At 59.4% G+C, this 16,822-nt stretch overlaps 1 long non-coding RNA gene across 3 annotated transcripts in view; it reads left to right on the forward strand.

Annotated features, from left to right (window-relative positions):
• Window positions 1-16,822, forward strand: part of LOC123625326 — a 23,193-nt gene continuing 6,371 nt past the window's right edge. Inside the window, exons 1-4 of one of the 3 annotated variants that reach the window (XR_006730459.1) lie at window positions 1-217; window positions 2,051-3,378; window positions 4,681-4,940; window positions 16,072-16,162. This is a non-coding gene — a long non-coding RNA (uncharacterized LOC123625326). Of the gene's footprint in view, window positions 218-2,050; window positions 4,941-16,071; window positions 16,163-16,822 lie in introns of all 3 variants that reach the window. The other 2 variants (XR_006730458.1, XR_006730457.1) reach the window with 2 other exon arrangements.

Consider the following 16,822-nt stretch of genomic DNA (forward strand, 5'->3'; position numbering starts at 1 on the left):
CGCACCGGGCCGGGGGTCCTGGCCGGGAGCAGCCGGGGTGGGCAGACCCCGCCGGGGGACCTGAGGTCAGATGTCGACGGTGATCGCACACGGCCGGGGCTCTCCGTGAACCGACTCTTCGGGTTGTCGCGAAACTGGGCGGAGCAAAGAGGAACGCGGAAGCCCAGGGTTGGAGGCCTGGTGGACAGGAGGGCTCGGAGGAGGATTTGAAAGTCAGGTCAGGACCGCGTCTCTGCCACGATTGTTTAACCGGGCTCTGACCCAGCTCAGGGGCCGGGGGTGCGTCTGGGAGGTCGGAAGGGTGGAGGGGCGTCCTTGCTTCCAGAAGGCTGGGGAGGGGACTCCAGACAAAGGCACCAGCACAGGGAAGGCCTGCAGCAGGGGTGAGCAGGAGGTCTGGTGAGATGCCTGAGCTGAAGCCTTGGGCACTACATGGAAGGTTCCAGAACACCCTGTGCAGGGGACAGGGCCCAAGGGGGAGCTACCTCTCACATGTCCCTCGGCCATCAAGTGTGATGTTTGCACCAAGCCGCAGCTCTATCCTGACTGGAAATGGCCAGTGCTGGCCTTGTGGGGCCCCCCTTCCCCCTCCCCCTCCTTCCCCTCCCCCTCCCCTCCTCCTCCCCTCCCCCTCCTCCTCCTCCCCTCCTTTCCCCCCTCCCCCAGCCTGGAGCCATCAGGAGATTGGCAAACAGGGTAACGTTTTCCAGATGTCTGCAGCAAATCCAGGCCGGGCTTCTCAAAGGGATGGTTTGTTTGGCTTCCTGAAGTTTACAAACAGCAGGGCGAGGGACCTGTCCCCACAGGCCGCTGGGACCCTCATGGGGCCACGCACGTGAGGCCCGGGGCTGGGAAACGCCGCCCAGCCACGTGCACACGCGGAGCTCCCCCACCCGTGGACAGCGGGGTTTGGCCGGGGAGGGGCACCGGCGGGAGGCGGGGGAGGCGAGTGGGCAATTGTCGCCCCAGTCCCCCCCCCCGCAGGGCCCGCGGCCCGTGTGGACCGAGAACAGCCCCCCAACGCCAGCGAGAGTCCCGCAGTTGAGGCCAAGGCTGCCTCTTTAAGTTCCGGAGCCCCGTGGCCACTGTTGGGAGGGAACTTCCAAAATGAGTTTCTGAACGTACCTACGTTGTGAGAGGCTAAGCGTGACACAGAGACAAGGACCTGAGTTTAGAAGTCAGGCAGAGTGACCCCCCTCCCCGCCCCCGTCCCATGACCTCTCTGGGCCTGCGTCCCCCTCCTGGGACAGGACCCTGCTGGGGAGGGTCAGGGACGGCCCACAACTGCAGGTGATCACAGACCAGCATGTCACAGGCACTGTCACGGTGCTGTCGGGCAGGTACTGTCATCGCCCCATTTTACAGAAGGGGAAACCGAGGCACAGAGCAGTCAGGGGACTTGACCCCAAGCCGAACTGTTAGTGACTGGGCACAGCCAGCCTGGACCCCAAGTCCATCTGACCTTGAGCCCAAGTTCGTAAGCCCTGTGACACGCCCAGAAAGCTGCCCTCTCTCGGGCGGGAAGTGAACGCTGTTCCATCTCCTGCGGAGCCCCGGGCGTGTGGTGAGCCCCACTCCTGCGAGTGACGCCCCGAGGGCTCGGCGTTGATTAAAATGCTGCCCCCGACCCCCAGTGGCTTCTCTGACTCTTGGGCACCTTCCGTAACGTTTCTGCCTCCGGCCGGGTGGTGAGGAATCCCCCGTCTGGTGCCCAAGTGGCCGGATTCCAGCCGCAGAGAGGGAGGGACGGGCAAGTCCCCCAGCCGTGAGGGAGGGCGAATGCCCTGCGGTTTGCCCCAAGCAGTCGGGATTCCCGGCTGGGCCGGGGCCACCTCCCCCCCAGCTGAGCTGAAACCGGCCACTCCGGCTCTCGGGCTGGGCCCTAAGCGTGTGGCGGGACTGCCTGGCGCGGCCGGGCACGGTGGCGGTTTTTCCAGATAGCGGCTGAACATACTCGCGGTCTGACTCACTCAGTGGGAGACACTCACAGGAACAGACACCGGGGAGGCCACAAACCCAACACACAAAACAGCTCATCTCTCTTTTCCAGAAGCTTCCGGAGGCGTTTGTGCTCCTGCTCCTGGCGAGAGCTCTGCCATCAAAACGCCAACGGCGCCTGCTGCTGAGAAACAACACCACGGTATTCTCAGGACTCTGGGCGACCCGGACCAGGCCGAGGTGTGCACGTCAAATGCCTTCGGGGGGCCAGAGGGGTCCTGAAAGAAACAACACGGGCTGGGTGACAATAGGGAGCAGTGGGGTCTGTGGGGAAACAGGGGTGCCCTCCCCACCCGAAGACCGACTAGTTCAAGTCGGTAACAATTCAGTGCTTGTCCACTGCAGGGGACCAGGGACCCTTGGAGGAGAGGTGGTTCCAGGGCGGGGCAGGAAACAGGTGAGCCGAGAACATCTTACTGCCCCGGAGAGAGAGAGCGTGCCCAAAGGAGGATGGGGACGTGTCAGTGGAGCCAGCCCGCCCACACCTGGAGCAGTAAGAACATCAGAATAAAGACAGCAGAGGACGACAGCACGTGGAATAAAATGCGACTCTTTGAGTCCGTACTTACAGAAACAAGAAAATTAGCAAGCGTGTGCGGGAGACGAGAAACGTCTTTGGAAGAAAGTTGCTCCCTCCCAGCTGTGCCTCGGCCAACTCACACACGTAGGAGTGACGGCGTCCACCAGCGAGTGACAGGATATGCACAGTCCCAAAGCTTGTCCCCGCAAACTGTTTGTTATTTACAGAGGGGGAAATAGTGACTTCGCAGCGGAGAAACCTGCAGACACAAGTTCAATCACGTGATCGAAACCGCCATCCTCAAAACTGGAACAAGCCAACGTCACGGGTCTCCTGACACGAGGCCCCGAGGAGGACACAATCTCACTTCTGTGCTATTAATGAAATAGTAATGTCCCCTCTTCCTGAGGGACGAAATAACTGGCTCATACGCTTTGAAATGTCAGCATCATGGACGACAAAAAGGGCGGGAGGGTCAGAGAACCGCTCAGAGTGAAGGGGACCGCCGAGTTCTGACAGCTGCACGCAGCGCGGGACCCGATGTGACTTCAGACTGGGGAAGGGACAGACACGATAAAGGACGTTGTTGGGACGGTTGGAGACGTTTGATGAGATTGTGAACCAGAGCTAGAATGGACGAGGCGACAGAATTGCAGCGAGGTTGTTTCTGGAGTTTGCTCGTTACTCTGGGTGTGTAAGAGAAAGTCCTTGCTCCCAGGAGCTGCTCCCTGAAGTATCTATGGGGACAGCGTCTGCTGGCCGCGGTCACTCTGGGATGGCTCGGAGAAGACGCACACACAGCAAAGTCTAAACCACGGTGCGTCTATGTAAAGAATGCAGACTCCATGTGCAACTTTTTGGTGAGTGTGAAATTATATCAAAATTAAAAGCTGCTAGAAAAAGTTCAGTGTTGACCAAACCAAACAAGGCTTTGGGCCAGCTGAGCCAGGGGCTGCGGGTCCAGGCTTCAACGTCTGCTCTATACCGGAAGCTGCGTGTCCTTTCCTCCCACCCAAGTCACTGGCACCTGGAACAGCTGGGTGCTCGCAGCTGGTCCTGCTCCTGTCACTTCCAGAGGGGAGGAAGGTGATGACACGGCTCAGTGAGTTTCTGTCGGGTCCCTCTGGCCCACACCCATTCTCCCATCGCCACGGAGCCATGACATGAGGCTCCTGCTCGGGGAAGAGGGGAGCAGATACAGAGGGCTCCACGCTCAGCTTCAACCATCAAAATGATGTTTTTTGAGGGTCTTTTTTTAAGTCCTTGATGAGACAGTGGTCTCAAAAGCCAGGCGTTCCCAGAATTCCCAGAGCTGGTCTCATGAGAGCCAGACACGGACAACTGACCTCGCAGGGGTCAGCAAGGGGACAGGGGCACGGCAGAGAGAGGACAGTCCTGCGGCAGCCTCCCAGTGCAGAGACAGGGGTGAGGGAAACAAACAAAAGAAAACGTGCACCCAAACGACGACAGAAAACCTGCCACAGGATGGCGTGAAGCCTGTCGCCCTTTTGTCCAAGAAGCCCTGCTGGGTTTTGGATTCCGGGCCAGTTCGTGGGGCAAGAACAGGGCCTGGTCCCATGGAAATTTCCGAGTGGGGTTTTTTTTTTTTTTGAAGCAAGGTTTGGCAGACGTGACCCAGTCTCCCTGGCGAGACAGGGCCTCTTTGAAAAGAGTCAAAAACAGCAGAAAGATGGGAAATGGTCCTCGAATGAACCAGATTTCAGTGCAATCCTCTTCCAGAAAGAACTGCCAGGGCCCAGCCCGGGCATCCCTTGCGTTGTGGGATTCAACTCAAGCCCCCTGCGCCCGGTGAGCTGGGCGATGCTCAGCTGTCCTCACCCTAAGTCCCCGCACCTGTGTGCAGGTTGCCTGACTTGGCACGAGGCTCTGCAGGTGGGACGGAGGCGAAGGGCCTGTGGTAGCTGGGGTCACCCAGGTGGGCCTCATCCAATCACACGTGCCTTTAAGTCAGAGAACCTTGCCCAGCTGTTGTCAGGGGAGCCGTGATTTTGGAAGTAGCATCAGGACACAGCATAGCTGGCTTTGAAGGTGGAGGGAGCAATGTCTAGACGCGGGAAAGGCCAGGGAACTTCCAGAAGGCACTGCCCTGTTGACACCTGACTTCAGCCCAGTGAGACCCGTGTTGGATTTCCGACCTCCAGACCCGCACATAGTAAACCTGGTCGAGCAAGCTGCTGAGCATGTGGACTTTTGTCACGGCAGCAGAGGAAACCCTGTCACCGGAGCACCTCCAATGTGCCTGTTCCTGGGATGTCACTCCTGTGAGGCTGGGCCTGTGATCCCCTTTTACAGATGAGAACACTGAGGCTCTGGGAGATGAACTGACACCCCTCGCGGGCCTGAGTGGGACGGGAACACCCCTGGCCGACTGCAAACCGCCTGCGCTTCTGGTGGCTCACAGGTGAGCTGGGCGTGTCGCTGCGTCCCGGGGGGGCTGGGACGAGGGCGTGTGCGGGACGTGCCCGGCGCGCGGCAGGTGGTCGTCACTGGCAGCTCTCCCCGCTTCGCCCAGCGTCGGCAGCCCCAGCTCTGGTCTGGCTGCTGAGCAGGCGATATTTCCTTCCTGACCACTGTCAAAGCACCGCGAAATCGACCCTGGGCTCCCGGGGGCAAAAAAGCTCCCCACTGGGCGCCGCCTTGGTGGGTGAGAGGCTGAGGCTGTCATTGGCAGAACTGGGTGTCAGGGCCCCGGCCGCCCAGGTTGGCCCTGACTGATTGCTGTGTGACCTCAGGCCAGTCACTGCACCTCTCTGGAAAGTGTGTCATTTGGGTTGGCGGGGCTCTCAAGGCCCCTGCAGCACCCGTTGCCTGGGAGTCGACTGGTCCCTGCCCAGAGGACCAAGCACGAGGTTGGGCAGCCTGGGCAGTGCCCGGGGGTCCTCGTCTTCCAAAAGGCAAAGGGGCAGCGCGCTCCCCGCTGTGAGTCCTGCTCTCTCCTCTCTGCACTGGGCCCGTTTCCTGCACTGGGGCTCGGACTCTGGGCTCCCTCCCCAGGGAGGATCCCGGTCACGGCCCGGCCCTGGCCCGGCCCTAACGCTCCGCCTTCCAGCCTGACTTTGCCACCGCCTCGTAGCTGGCAGACCTCCAGCCAGCCACTCCTTGGGAGGGAAACATGCGGGGAGCCTACGGCTGCCAGGGAAGGTGGAATGGCCCAGGGGCCTCCAGTGGTCCCCCCAGGCTACGAGGGAATCGTCCCTGGCTCAGTCTTACTCACACATGGCAGCAAAGGTGGGGGCACAAAAGGCTGGCCCCCTCTACCAGGTTGAACTGCATCCCCTAAAAAGATACACTCAAGTCCTAGTCCCTGGAACCTCTGAATGTGACCTTATTTTTGAAAGTAGGGCCTTTGCAGATGTTATTAGTTCAGATGAGGTCATGCAGGATGAGGGTGGGCCTTAATCCAATGACTGGTGTCCTTATAAGAAAATTTTAGACACAGACGTGGACAGGAGGCCGTGGGAGGATGGGGCAGAGGTGGCTGTGTCTACAAGCCAAGGGACACGGGGACTGCTGGCAATGCCAGATGCTGGGAGAGGCAGGAAAGATCCTGCCCTGGAGACCTGAGGGCGAGTGTGGCCCTGCCCACATCTTGGTTTTGGACTTCTGGCCTCCAGGGCTGGCAGAGGACGCGTCTCTACCATCATAAGCCCCAGCTTGGGGTACTTTGTCACAGTGGCCCCAGGACACTCATGTCTGCCAGCTGCTGCCGGTTGCCAAAGTCAACACCTTGAAACACGGGAAAACCAGCAGGTATCCCCTGACATATCCGAATTCAAGGTCTGGCCTTTATTCACAGGGTATGTCCGTCCGTCCTTGTTGGGGACTAAGCTGTCTGTTTCTGAAGGGACGGTGGGCAGAGGTGGTCACAGGTTTCTACCTGCTGATCTTTTGTTCTCAAAAGATTCTGCTGAGTTTTTATGAAATTCAAAAGCCTGGGGACGTGGGCTTGGGAGTTCAGAGAGCCGGGTCCTGGGTTGGGTTCTGCCTGAAGTCCCTGTGTGTGACTTTGGGCCAGGGGTGAAGGCCTCGGGGTCCTCCAGTCACCCCGAGGTTTGGCGTGAGGCCCTTGGTGGGGTGTCGAGTCCTCCGTGAACTGGCTCCACCCCGTCACGCCCCCTCCTGCCTCCCTCCCCACCCTTGCAGCCCACCACGCACAGGCTGGGTGCCGCAGACTGCGTTTGGCTCCTCGGGCAGGGATGTTGCAGAACAAGTAAACACTAGTCAAAGTTCTTACTCGTGTCCTGCAGAAACCACTCCCCCGGGGGACCTGGCTGCTGAGTGAGCCTCCCCACCTTCCCCAGAGGTCCTGTCAGGCAGGACTCCCATGGCTGTCAGTGGCAGAAACTCAAACCAGAGGACGCTTCAGCCCCAGGGCCACACTGGGGCCCATCAAAGCTCTCACCAGGGACTTCAGTGCTCTGAGGTCTCACACTCGCCATCTCTCCCTGTCTCGGCTGCTCGGGGGACCTCATTTTCTCCTTGAGTGGACAGGGTTTTCTCCCAGGAGTGGGGAAAATGCAGACAGCCTTGGCTTAGGTCCTCCCAGCTTGGCTAAAGAAAAAAATTTTTCTCTAGCTGTTTCAGAATATAAGAACCACAGGGAAGGACTTTGATCGGCTAGGTTTGGTCATATGGCTATCCCTTGGACCCATCAGCATCCAGTGGCTGGGAGCCCTATGATTGGGCAGGCCTGGGTCACATGTTCCCTCAGGGAGTGGGATCCTGCGATTGGCAGCTCTGCCGGCATCACGTGACTGAAATCAAGGCGAGCGGCTCCCCGAAGGCTGGAGAGGAAGCTGGGCAGGCCCGGTGCCACATGTGGAAGGGACGTCCCATTTTACAGATGAGAAAACTGACAGCTGCACACCCGGCCCACGGTCCCTAGAGAGGGAAGGGAAGAGCCCAACTGATGGCCACGCCCTATGCCACCCAGTGTCACCAGTGCCGTGGCAGCGGGTCAGACTCCCTTTTGCCCAGGCGTTGGACCACATCCTTTGAATTCCCGGCAAGAGGGCGAGGCTCGCAAGAAACTTTAGACCTCCAATTAGGATGGTTCGCTCCTGGCTCTGTGACCCGCCGTGTGGCCGGCTTGGGAAGGGACGCTGCGGCCCAGTGGGCTGGCACGCGACTTCAGCCTGGGCACCGTGGCTCTTTTTCATGGGCACAGACTGTGCTCAGACCTGTTGAAACAGAAAAGGCTCCAGCCCAGCGGGTCGGCCCAGGCCGGGACACGAAGCCACAGCAGTTTCCCCGCCCGGCGACGGCTCCCGCTCCGACAGACCACACTCCTGCACTGTTGTCTGCTGGCAGCGCAGCCGCGGTGCCCCCTCCCGGGAAGGGGCCAGACCAGACAGCCACCCTGTCCCTCCCCAGAACACCCCTGGCACACACCCGCTGCCGGGAAGGCCCTGTGGGGGTTGTATGTGGGGACGGTGTCTGCAGAGCTTCCGGGGCCGGGAGGACACCCACTAACCGTGACCACAAGGCCCGAAGCCACCTTGGAGCCCTCGAACCCCGTATTCCAGAAGAGGACGCTTGGCCTCTGAGGGGAGGAATGAGCCACTGAAGGTCCCCGATGTGTCCAGACACCCGTGTGGACGGCGCGGCAGGCCGTGTCCTGCAGGCAGGCGGTGGGTCCCCGGGGGCAGGAGTCCTGGGGGAGTCTCGGGGGGGCCTTGAGGCCAGGTACGAAGGCCTCGTGGGCCATCTGGGGAAGCACAACTTTCTTCTCGAGAAGACCACAGCTGGGCTGCGACGGGCGGGCTCCGTGTTCGGGTCCAGGCCACCCTAGAGGCACGATGGCTCCCCTGCGGTCCCCGCCGGGCTCCCCGAGTTACGTCCGGCGACTGGCGGGCTCTCGCCACTGACGGGCCTCCCCCAGGGAAGTCAGGCCCATTTCCTTGACTCTTACGTCCAAACGCTGGGGACACCTGGTCCTCCACCTTCAAGGCACACCTGAGGCCCCCTCCTCACCACCTCCACTGCCCCCGCCCCGGCCCAAGCCACCTGGACGGCCACAGGGGCCCCCTCACCGCTCCCCGGGAGACCCCCGGCCCCACGGTCCGTCTGGACACGGCAGGCAGAGGGACACCCTGGAACCCTGAGACCCATCAGCCCTGTGCCTGCTCAGACGCCTCCAGGCCTTTCCAGCTGTGCTGGGGTGAATAGGGTCCCCCCAAATTCACACCCAACCAGAGCCTGTGAATGTGACTTGATTTGCAAACGAGGTCTTTGCAGGTGTGATCGAGTTACGGTGAGGTCACACTGGAGTAGGGCGGGCCCTCATCAGTGACCAGTGTCCTCGCAAGGAGAGGGGACCGCAGGCAAGAGGGCCATGGGGAGGCACCACGGAGCGATGCAGCCACAAGCCAACAAGCTCCGAGAGTGCCAGCGGCCACCCTCGGCCAGGAAGAGGCCGGAAGGACCCTGCCCTGGAGCCCCGAGGGAGCACAGCCCCGTTGCACTTGCCAGGGCTTTGGGCAGGCTGCTTCACCACTCTGAACCTCAGTATCTTTGTCAGGGATAAATGATGGCTGGGGATGGGCAAAGTGACCATGGCACATGTGGGACGACGTGGGGGCCTGGCCGAGAAGAGAGGCCCAGACGCATCACTGCTTTCCCTGCAGCAGTGGTTGTGGTCCCTGGAGGACCACGTGGAGGACTGAACCATGCCACGTAGGGCCACGCGTGATCCTGTGCAGGACCAGCTAGGAGGTCGTGTGGCCGCCTGTGACACACACCGACTCTGGGACTTCGCACAGGTCCCTTCCCTGCTCCCGGCCCTGCTTTTCCGTGTTTAGAATGAGTCAGGTTGGACCAGAGCAGTTTCCCTCTGTGTCCTGGGAGCACCGTGGCGTCAGCGGCAGCCCCGGAGGAAGTTAGTGGCTACAGGGGCCGAGTGTCGGCTCCTGAAATGTGTCCACGTTCTGACCCCCAGATCCTGAGATACGGCAAAAGATGTGATCGATTTAAAAAATCTCCGGAAGAGCTGGTTGTCCCGCATTAGCCAGGTGGGCTGTAAATGTCGTCTCCCTGTAAGAACGAGGCAGAGCGAGTTTTGAGACGGGGAGAAAGAGAAAGTGACGTGAAGGCAGAGGCTGAGTTTGGACGGACACAGCCGTGAGCCGGGTCACCAGCCGCCACCAGCAGCCAGGACATACCTCCACCCAGGGCCTCCAGGCGGAGCACAGCCTGCCGACACCTTGACTTCAGACTTTGTGTTTGGCCTCTGGGATGGGTCAGGGTGGACTGCTGTTGTTTTTTTTTTTTTTTTTTTTTTGAGACAGAGTGTCACTTTGTTGCCCGGGCTAGAGTGAGTGCCGTGGCGTCAGCCTAGCTCACAGCAACCTCAAACTCCTGGGCTTAAGCGATCCTCCTGCCTCAGCCTCCCAAGGAGCTGGGACTACAGGCATGAGCCACCATGCCCGGCTAATTTTTTCTATATATATTTTAGTTGGCCAGATAATTTCTTTCTATTTTTTAGTAGAGACAGGGTCTCGCTCTTGCTCAGGCTGGTCTTGAACTCCTGACCTTGAGCGATCCACCCGCCTCGGCCTCCCAGAGTGCTAGGATCACAGGAGTGAGCCACCACGCCCAGCCTGCTGTTGTTTTTTATTTTTTTATTTTTTGACTTCTGTTGTTTGAAGCCTCCCAGTTTGTGGTCCTTGGTCAGAGCAGCTGCAGGAAACCAAGACGGCGGCCAAACATGGTGCAAAACCACTGCAGCCGCTATCTGCAAAGGTTCTGAGAAGTCCCGCAGGGAGGAAGATGTTCCATTTTCCCAAGCTCAGTCATGAAAACATGTATTCCCACACACCCATGAGCCTCCCGTGGGACACACTTAGGGAAACGCTGGAGGAGGAAACCCCCGAGTCTTCTCCAGAGTGAAGATTCTGTGGCTCTGGGAGCTGGCAGCGAAGTCACGACCTAAGTGGAGACTTGTATGTACGATCAGATGCTATTTTAAAAAACAGTCGAAATGCTCTCCTGTCCGGGGGAAGCGAAAGCAGGCCGGGGAGGAGCCACTGCTCTGGTTAATCATGCACATGCCAGTCTGAGGTCGGTGGAGCGCGGATGAGAACAATTGTTACACGTCACGCGGGATTATTTCCTGGGGCTGTTCCTAAAACGGGAGCTGCTGAGCCCAACGCTTTGCACTTTCGAGACATTGACTCGTATCGCCAGCTGTCCTCCTGAACGTCCTATGGGTTAACCTTCCACCAGCACGGGCTGGGGGCACTCGTCCCCCACCCACACCAACATGGGCGTTACCACCTTGTACATCTTTAAGTTGTCCTGTGTGTTTAAGAGTTTTTGGGTTACCTGGGGTTCCGCTCCGTCTTGCTCAGAGCAGCTGAGGTGCTGCGGTGGGGGTGCAGGGCCTGTGGGACTAAGGAGGGGACCTGACCCTGCGTGGGGTGACCATGGAAGGCTCCCTGGAGGAGGTGGTGTCTGAGCCAGGCCTTAAACGATGAGTGAGAAGTAGGCATTCGTTTTATCATTCCTTCGATTAACAAGCATCTACTCCAAGTCTACAAAATACAAATACTGCATTAAACATTGGAAAAACAAAGGCCCAGCCGGGTACAGTGGCGTGCGCCTGGAGCCCCAGCTGCTCGGGAGGTTGAGGCTGGAGGATTGCTTGAGCCCAGGGAGTTGGAATCATCTAGCATCTAGCCAACATAATGAGATCTGTGTCTAAATTAAAAAAAAACAACCTGCAAGGTGCCGGCCCTGGGAGGTTTGAGCCGGGAGAACAGAGGACAGTTGTGACCTTCCTTTGGGGGCCAGCACTGGTCCAGGACTTGGCCAGCTGGGGGTGGGGGTGGGCGGGGCTGGCCCACACCCAATGGTCACCGGCCTTATCCTATCAGGCGTGGCAGCCACGCGGCAAAGCAGTCGGCCGTGGGGCACAAGGAAGGGTCGCGTTCTCTGACGTGTTGATGTGAAAAACAGCAGAACAGCGTTGGGCGACCGTTTATATGACAAACATACGTTTAGATGCATCTGTGGTACAAATGCACATGTGTACCTGCACACACGTGCCTGCTGGCCTGGGTGTGCTCGACACTGTCCAGCTTTTGGGACATTTGGCATCCTGGGCCGTGCGTGTGTGTTACCCGCTCAAAACACACGCTGGGTAATTTTTACACTGGAAAGTTAAAAAAAAAAAAAAAAAAAGGCAGTGGCTTCAGAGGGTCCAGGTTCTGAGCCGAGCCTGGCGTGCCCCTCCCGTGCCCACCTGGCATCGGCACCTGAGCGGGCGGGTGGGGCCGGCGTGGCTAAGGGTTTGACCACCGGAAGCTGCTGCTGCTGTTGCTATTTCGGTTGCGACTGTCTCCTCCCCACCCCTGCAGCTTCCCCCGGGTCAAGGAGGCCACCCCAACTCCTGCGAGTTTCTTTCCACTGCTGCAGCTTAGATGCAACAACTGACCAGCATTGATGTCAAAACAGAGGTCATAAGACCGACAAGACAGACCCTCTGTGGCACCAAGACACTAAACCATAAACAGGACCTACGGCCGTGCCAGGTCACGGCTGAGGCATGACCCCGCTGCTGAACAGGGCACTGTGATCAGCAGACATCCTCACCTTGCCTTCGACCCTCCTTCCTTCCGACCCCAGAGTTTCAGACAAAGCCTCACTCTCTCCGCCAGTTGCCAGTTAAAGAATCTCTCAATCCTCCTGTGACTTGTCAGCCCAGCTTCACGACGAAACCGATACACCTCCCACGTACTGATTTTAGGATTTTACCTGCAATTCCTTTCTCCCTGAAATGTACAAAACCGCGCTGTAATCCGACCACCTCGGGACCACCTGTTCGAGTCATCTTGGTTTATGTATCCGCTGGCTGTGGTCGCTCATATTGGCTGAGAATAAACCTTAAATTATTTTATGGAGTTTGTTCCTTTCTGTTAACGCCCTGAAGCCTGGGCTCAGAGCCCACAGCCCTGCCGACTACTCAGGAACCCCAGTTTATTCGGGGGCAGGGGCTGCTCTGACCTCAGCCTCCAGGGAAGGATGGGGCTGGGGGCTGGGGGCTGTGACAAGCCAGGACAGGACAGCCCACCCTGCCGTGTTCTCTGCTGGACGGGCCCCAGCCCTGCACAGGGTCCTGTCACTCAGCTCCTTTCTGGGGCCCCCAAGAAGCCCCAGTTCTCGGCAGGAGGACAGAGATGTGCCTGGGTCCCCCCTCCCTCTGCCACTCCCCTCCCAGGGAGCTGCTCCTCCTGGAAATGAGCCCAGAGGGGCCTAACACACAGACACGGCAGCACCTGGGTGTTCCGGAGGAAGTGCCGGGCAAGCCCAAACCCAGGGACGTTCTGCAAGATAACTGGCCAGTACTCGCCGGGGAAGACAAGGGGAGACTGAGGGACTGTTGCCAATTGCGGGGTCAAAGGAGATGTGACAACTAAACGCAGCATAGGACCCGGATTGCGTCCCGGGCCGGGCAGGCCCCACGGGACGACGGCAAGATCCGGGAGAGGCTGTGGGTGAGCCGGGTAGCGGCCGGGTCCTAGCAACTGTCCGGTGACGGGGTGGGTGTGGGCGTTTGGGGAAGCTGCGTAGGGATGTCGGGGAATCTCTGCGCTGCATTGGCAACTTTGTTGTAAGTCTGAAGTTATTTCAAAGTGAAAAGTTAAAACTGTATTTTTCTAATGGGACACAGCGCAGCGAGGTGAGGAAGCGCAGGGCAGCCTGCCGTCCATCGAGCCTGGCCTTCGGAGGGTGTCTGCCGCCAACTGGAGCGGCTGTGGGGACGGCCAGCCCGTGAGGCTGCGGGGAGGGAACGGGTCCAAGGCCGGCTCTGCCACGGAGGCAGCTGCGTGACATTGTGGTAGAGACGCACGCTACAGATGCGAACGCACGGTGGAATATTACTCGGCCACGAAAAGGAATGACGTGCTGACACATAACCCACCATGGATAGGTCTTGAAAACGTGCCGCGTGGCAGAAGCCGGACACCGGAGGACACGTGCTGTGTGAGCCTTTTAACGCGAAGTGTCCAGGGTGGGCCAGTTCATAGAGAGCAGGTCGCTGGTCACCAGGGACTGGGGCACGGGACAGTGAGGACGGGGAAGGGACTGCTAACGGGACGGGGTTTCTAGTGTTTTGCAACTAGACAGGGCGGCGTTTGCAGACATACTGTACTGAGTGCCGTTGAATTGTTCACTTTAAAATAGTTTCATGTTACATGGATTTTACCATAGTAAGTTGTTCTAAAGGACAGACTCAGCCGCCGTCCTGGGGGCGCGAGCACAGGTACGTCCCCCGGCTGCCGCCGCCGTGGCCGGAGGAACTGGTGCCCAGGGCAGTGGTGGATCCGAATTTCTAGGTGAAACCCCCTGACTTGTAGATCTTAGCAGCTGACTAGGGGTATTTCATCACCACCATCGGGGGCAGATCTGGGCCACCAGCTTGCGGCCTCAGCCCAGGATGACCCGGGGCGGAGCGAGTCTGGTCCTGTCACCTGGGAGAGATGGCTGCTCCTCACCCCCTCGGGCTTCCCGGGGGAAAGGAGGCCTGATGGAAAAGTACCTCCACGCGCAGAAAAAGGCACAGGACAAACATGAAGATGTTAGTGGTTTTAAAAGACAAGAGCTGCAGCCTTTTAAAATCCTGCAGGCCCTCGGCCATGGCTGAAACGCTTTCTGGGGAGATTGTAAATGTTTGCCCTGGTGCAGTTTGTTATAAATGGACTTGGTTTTGTTTAGTTGGTTAAGTTTTTATTTGGTTTAAAAAAAAACCCACAAAAAAACTGCAGGACCATTTCAACTGTGAACACCGTGCTATCCAGAAAAAACAGGCTGCGGGTAAACAGGGTGGGCAGGGACCCCACCTCCCGCTCGCTGCTCGCGGGTCCGGCCTGCAGTCCCGCCCGGGCTGCGGGACCGGTCCCCCGGCCATCCCGTAACAGTCACTGCTGTCTCGGTGCCTGCTACACGCCAAGCACCCCCTCGGCCCTTCACGGGTCAGCGTTTCTGCTGCTCCGGCAGCTGCAGGAGGCAGGAGCTGTCACTGTGTTGTCCCACAGATGCCTGCTCTGGGTCCCACAGCTGCCGAGCTGTGCTGGGGGCCGGGACAGCCGGGGGACGGCAGATGCGGCGGTTTCTGGCTGTGCTGAGCTCTAAAGGCTGCTCCCCTCTATCTGGGGGACCCCGACCTTCCAGTCCTGCGTTCCGGGGTGGTGGTTCTCCCCTGGGGAGACAGTGTTGCTCCGGGCCCAGCTGTCGGAGCATCTGATTTAGGAGGCCTGGGGAGAGGCCCGAGAATTTCCATTTCTAACAAGTTCCTGGTAAGGCTGACGCTGCTGGTCCGGGAGGGGACACGCTTAGAGAACCAGTGTCCTGGGGGGAAGGTCACAAGCTCGCTTATACCAAGGTACGCGGCTGACTAACGAGGCTTCCTGGTGAGATGGGGCCGCTCTGACTGGGCCAGAGCTCAGGGCAGGAGGGAAGGGTGCGTTGGGGAAGGGGGCACTCCCAGCCCCCACTCATCACACCGGCTCCGGGGAGGGGAGGAGGTGCAGGAGGAGCCCAGCTGGAGTCAGGCCACCTCACCCGGCACATGCGTGGCTGTGTGGGGTTGCTCTGCCTGGCCATTTGTCCCGCAGGGGCCCGGCCACAGGCCCAGCTCCTCCTCCAAGCTTTGCTGGGGGAGGTGCCCTGGCTTGTCAGAGCAGGGGCTTAACAGCGCTGACAGCACTGAGGGTGGGGGCGTCCCGAGAGCTCTGTGGGGCAGGGCCACAGCCAGCCTTCCAGGCCACCCAGAGGGCAAGTGCTGGTGCTGCAGATGGCCAGGCCGCACCCGGGTAGAGACCAGGGATGGGCCATGTGCAGACCCCTCCTGGCCACTCGCAGTCCCCAACTGTCCTCAGCATTCCCACCCGAGAACCCCCCCACCCTGCCCCAGAGGGAAAGGTCTTGGAAGTCGCTATCTTCAGGAGCCTGTCTGCTTTGCTCCTGGGCTGTGAGGTCCATGGCCAGCCCATCCTTTGAGAAACCTGGTTTAGATGAGTCTCCGCCCCACTGAGCCCAGGGACTCCTCGTACCTTCGCCCCTCAGCACGTTCCTGAGCCCGGTGGGCTCAGCAGGATGAATCCTGCAGCTCTTAGTGCCCAGCATTCTGTGGCGTTAACCAGCTCTGGCTCCATATTGACATCAAAGAGTCTAAAACTCGCTGCCCCCAGGTGCACTGCCCCAGGACCTTTGCACACACTGTTGTGCAGCACCATCCCTCCCTCACGGGCCTTGTCCTGACTGCTTCTCCTCTAGGATGTCCACCCTGGCTTGCCCTCTCCCTGCTGCTCTTTGCTGTCATAGCACAAATCGCCGTATACGAGCACGCATTGAAGTTCTGTGTTAGTGTCTACTGAGGGCAGAGGCTTTGCTGACACATGCTGGATGGACGAGCTGGGGGTGGAGGAATGTTCTGTGGCCTGAGCAGCGTGTGGGCATTTGCTGTCTCGTGGCGCCCTCTGGTGGTCACAGTGCAGACGCACGCTCAGGAGCCAACCTTTCTCGCCCTGCAGGGCCCCCGCCAAGCCACGCCGAGGGTGACGGGCGTGAATCCGCGGAGGCAGCACTTGGTCCTCACGGAGCTCTGTGCCTCTGGGTGCTCAGGTGAGTGGGAGGGAAGCCCCCTCCGTTACACAGCCAACCCCTCACACTGTTAGTATCACCATTATCATTAAATAGCTAATGTTGGTAACACTGAACATAATATGATCATTGTTTGCCGCCTGTGGGTCCCTGAGCCTGGCTTCCCCCCACTGTGAAATGGTGACAGCAGAGTTAAGGGAAATCATGTGTCTGAGGACAGGCTGATACACTGTATGGAAATGCAGCCCTGTCTCCAGCCTCCCGGCATTGTCAGGGACTCGTGGCCTCCATCTTCCCACCTGTGAAATGGGCACACAGGCCACCCTGCCTCCCTGGAACATGGCGAGAGCCAAAGACTGGAAGCAGTTCTGGACACAGAAGTGTGTTGGAAAGAGGACTCTAGAGAGCAGATTGGACGCCAGGTACCCCTCCTCAGCCCCAAAGGAGAGGGCAGTTTATTCCCGGAACATTCTGGATTCAGGGAACCAGGCACAGAGCAGGGAATAGGCCAGTGTGCTCACTGGCCAGCGAGGCCTCTGGGCCCTTCTCCAGCTGCCCCAAGAAAGCCAGAGCCCGTCTCCCGCCCCTGCCGCGGCACCTGCAGGGCCGCCCTCGTGCGAAAGCTGGCTCCCCGCAGCCCTGCCAGGCCGCTGCTGGAGTCTCCGTCAGGACAGCCAGAAG

This window comes from Lemur catta, chromosome 20 (genome assembly GCF_020740605.2).
Source record: "Lemur catta isolate mLemCat1 chromosome 20, mLemCat1.pri, whole genome shotgun sequence".
NCBI classification, from domain to species: Eukaryota; Metazoa; Chordata; class Mammalia; order Primates; family Lemuridae; genus Lemur; species Lemur catta.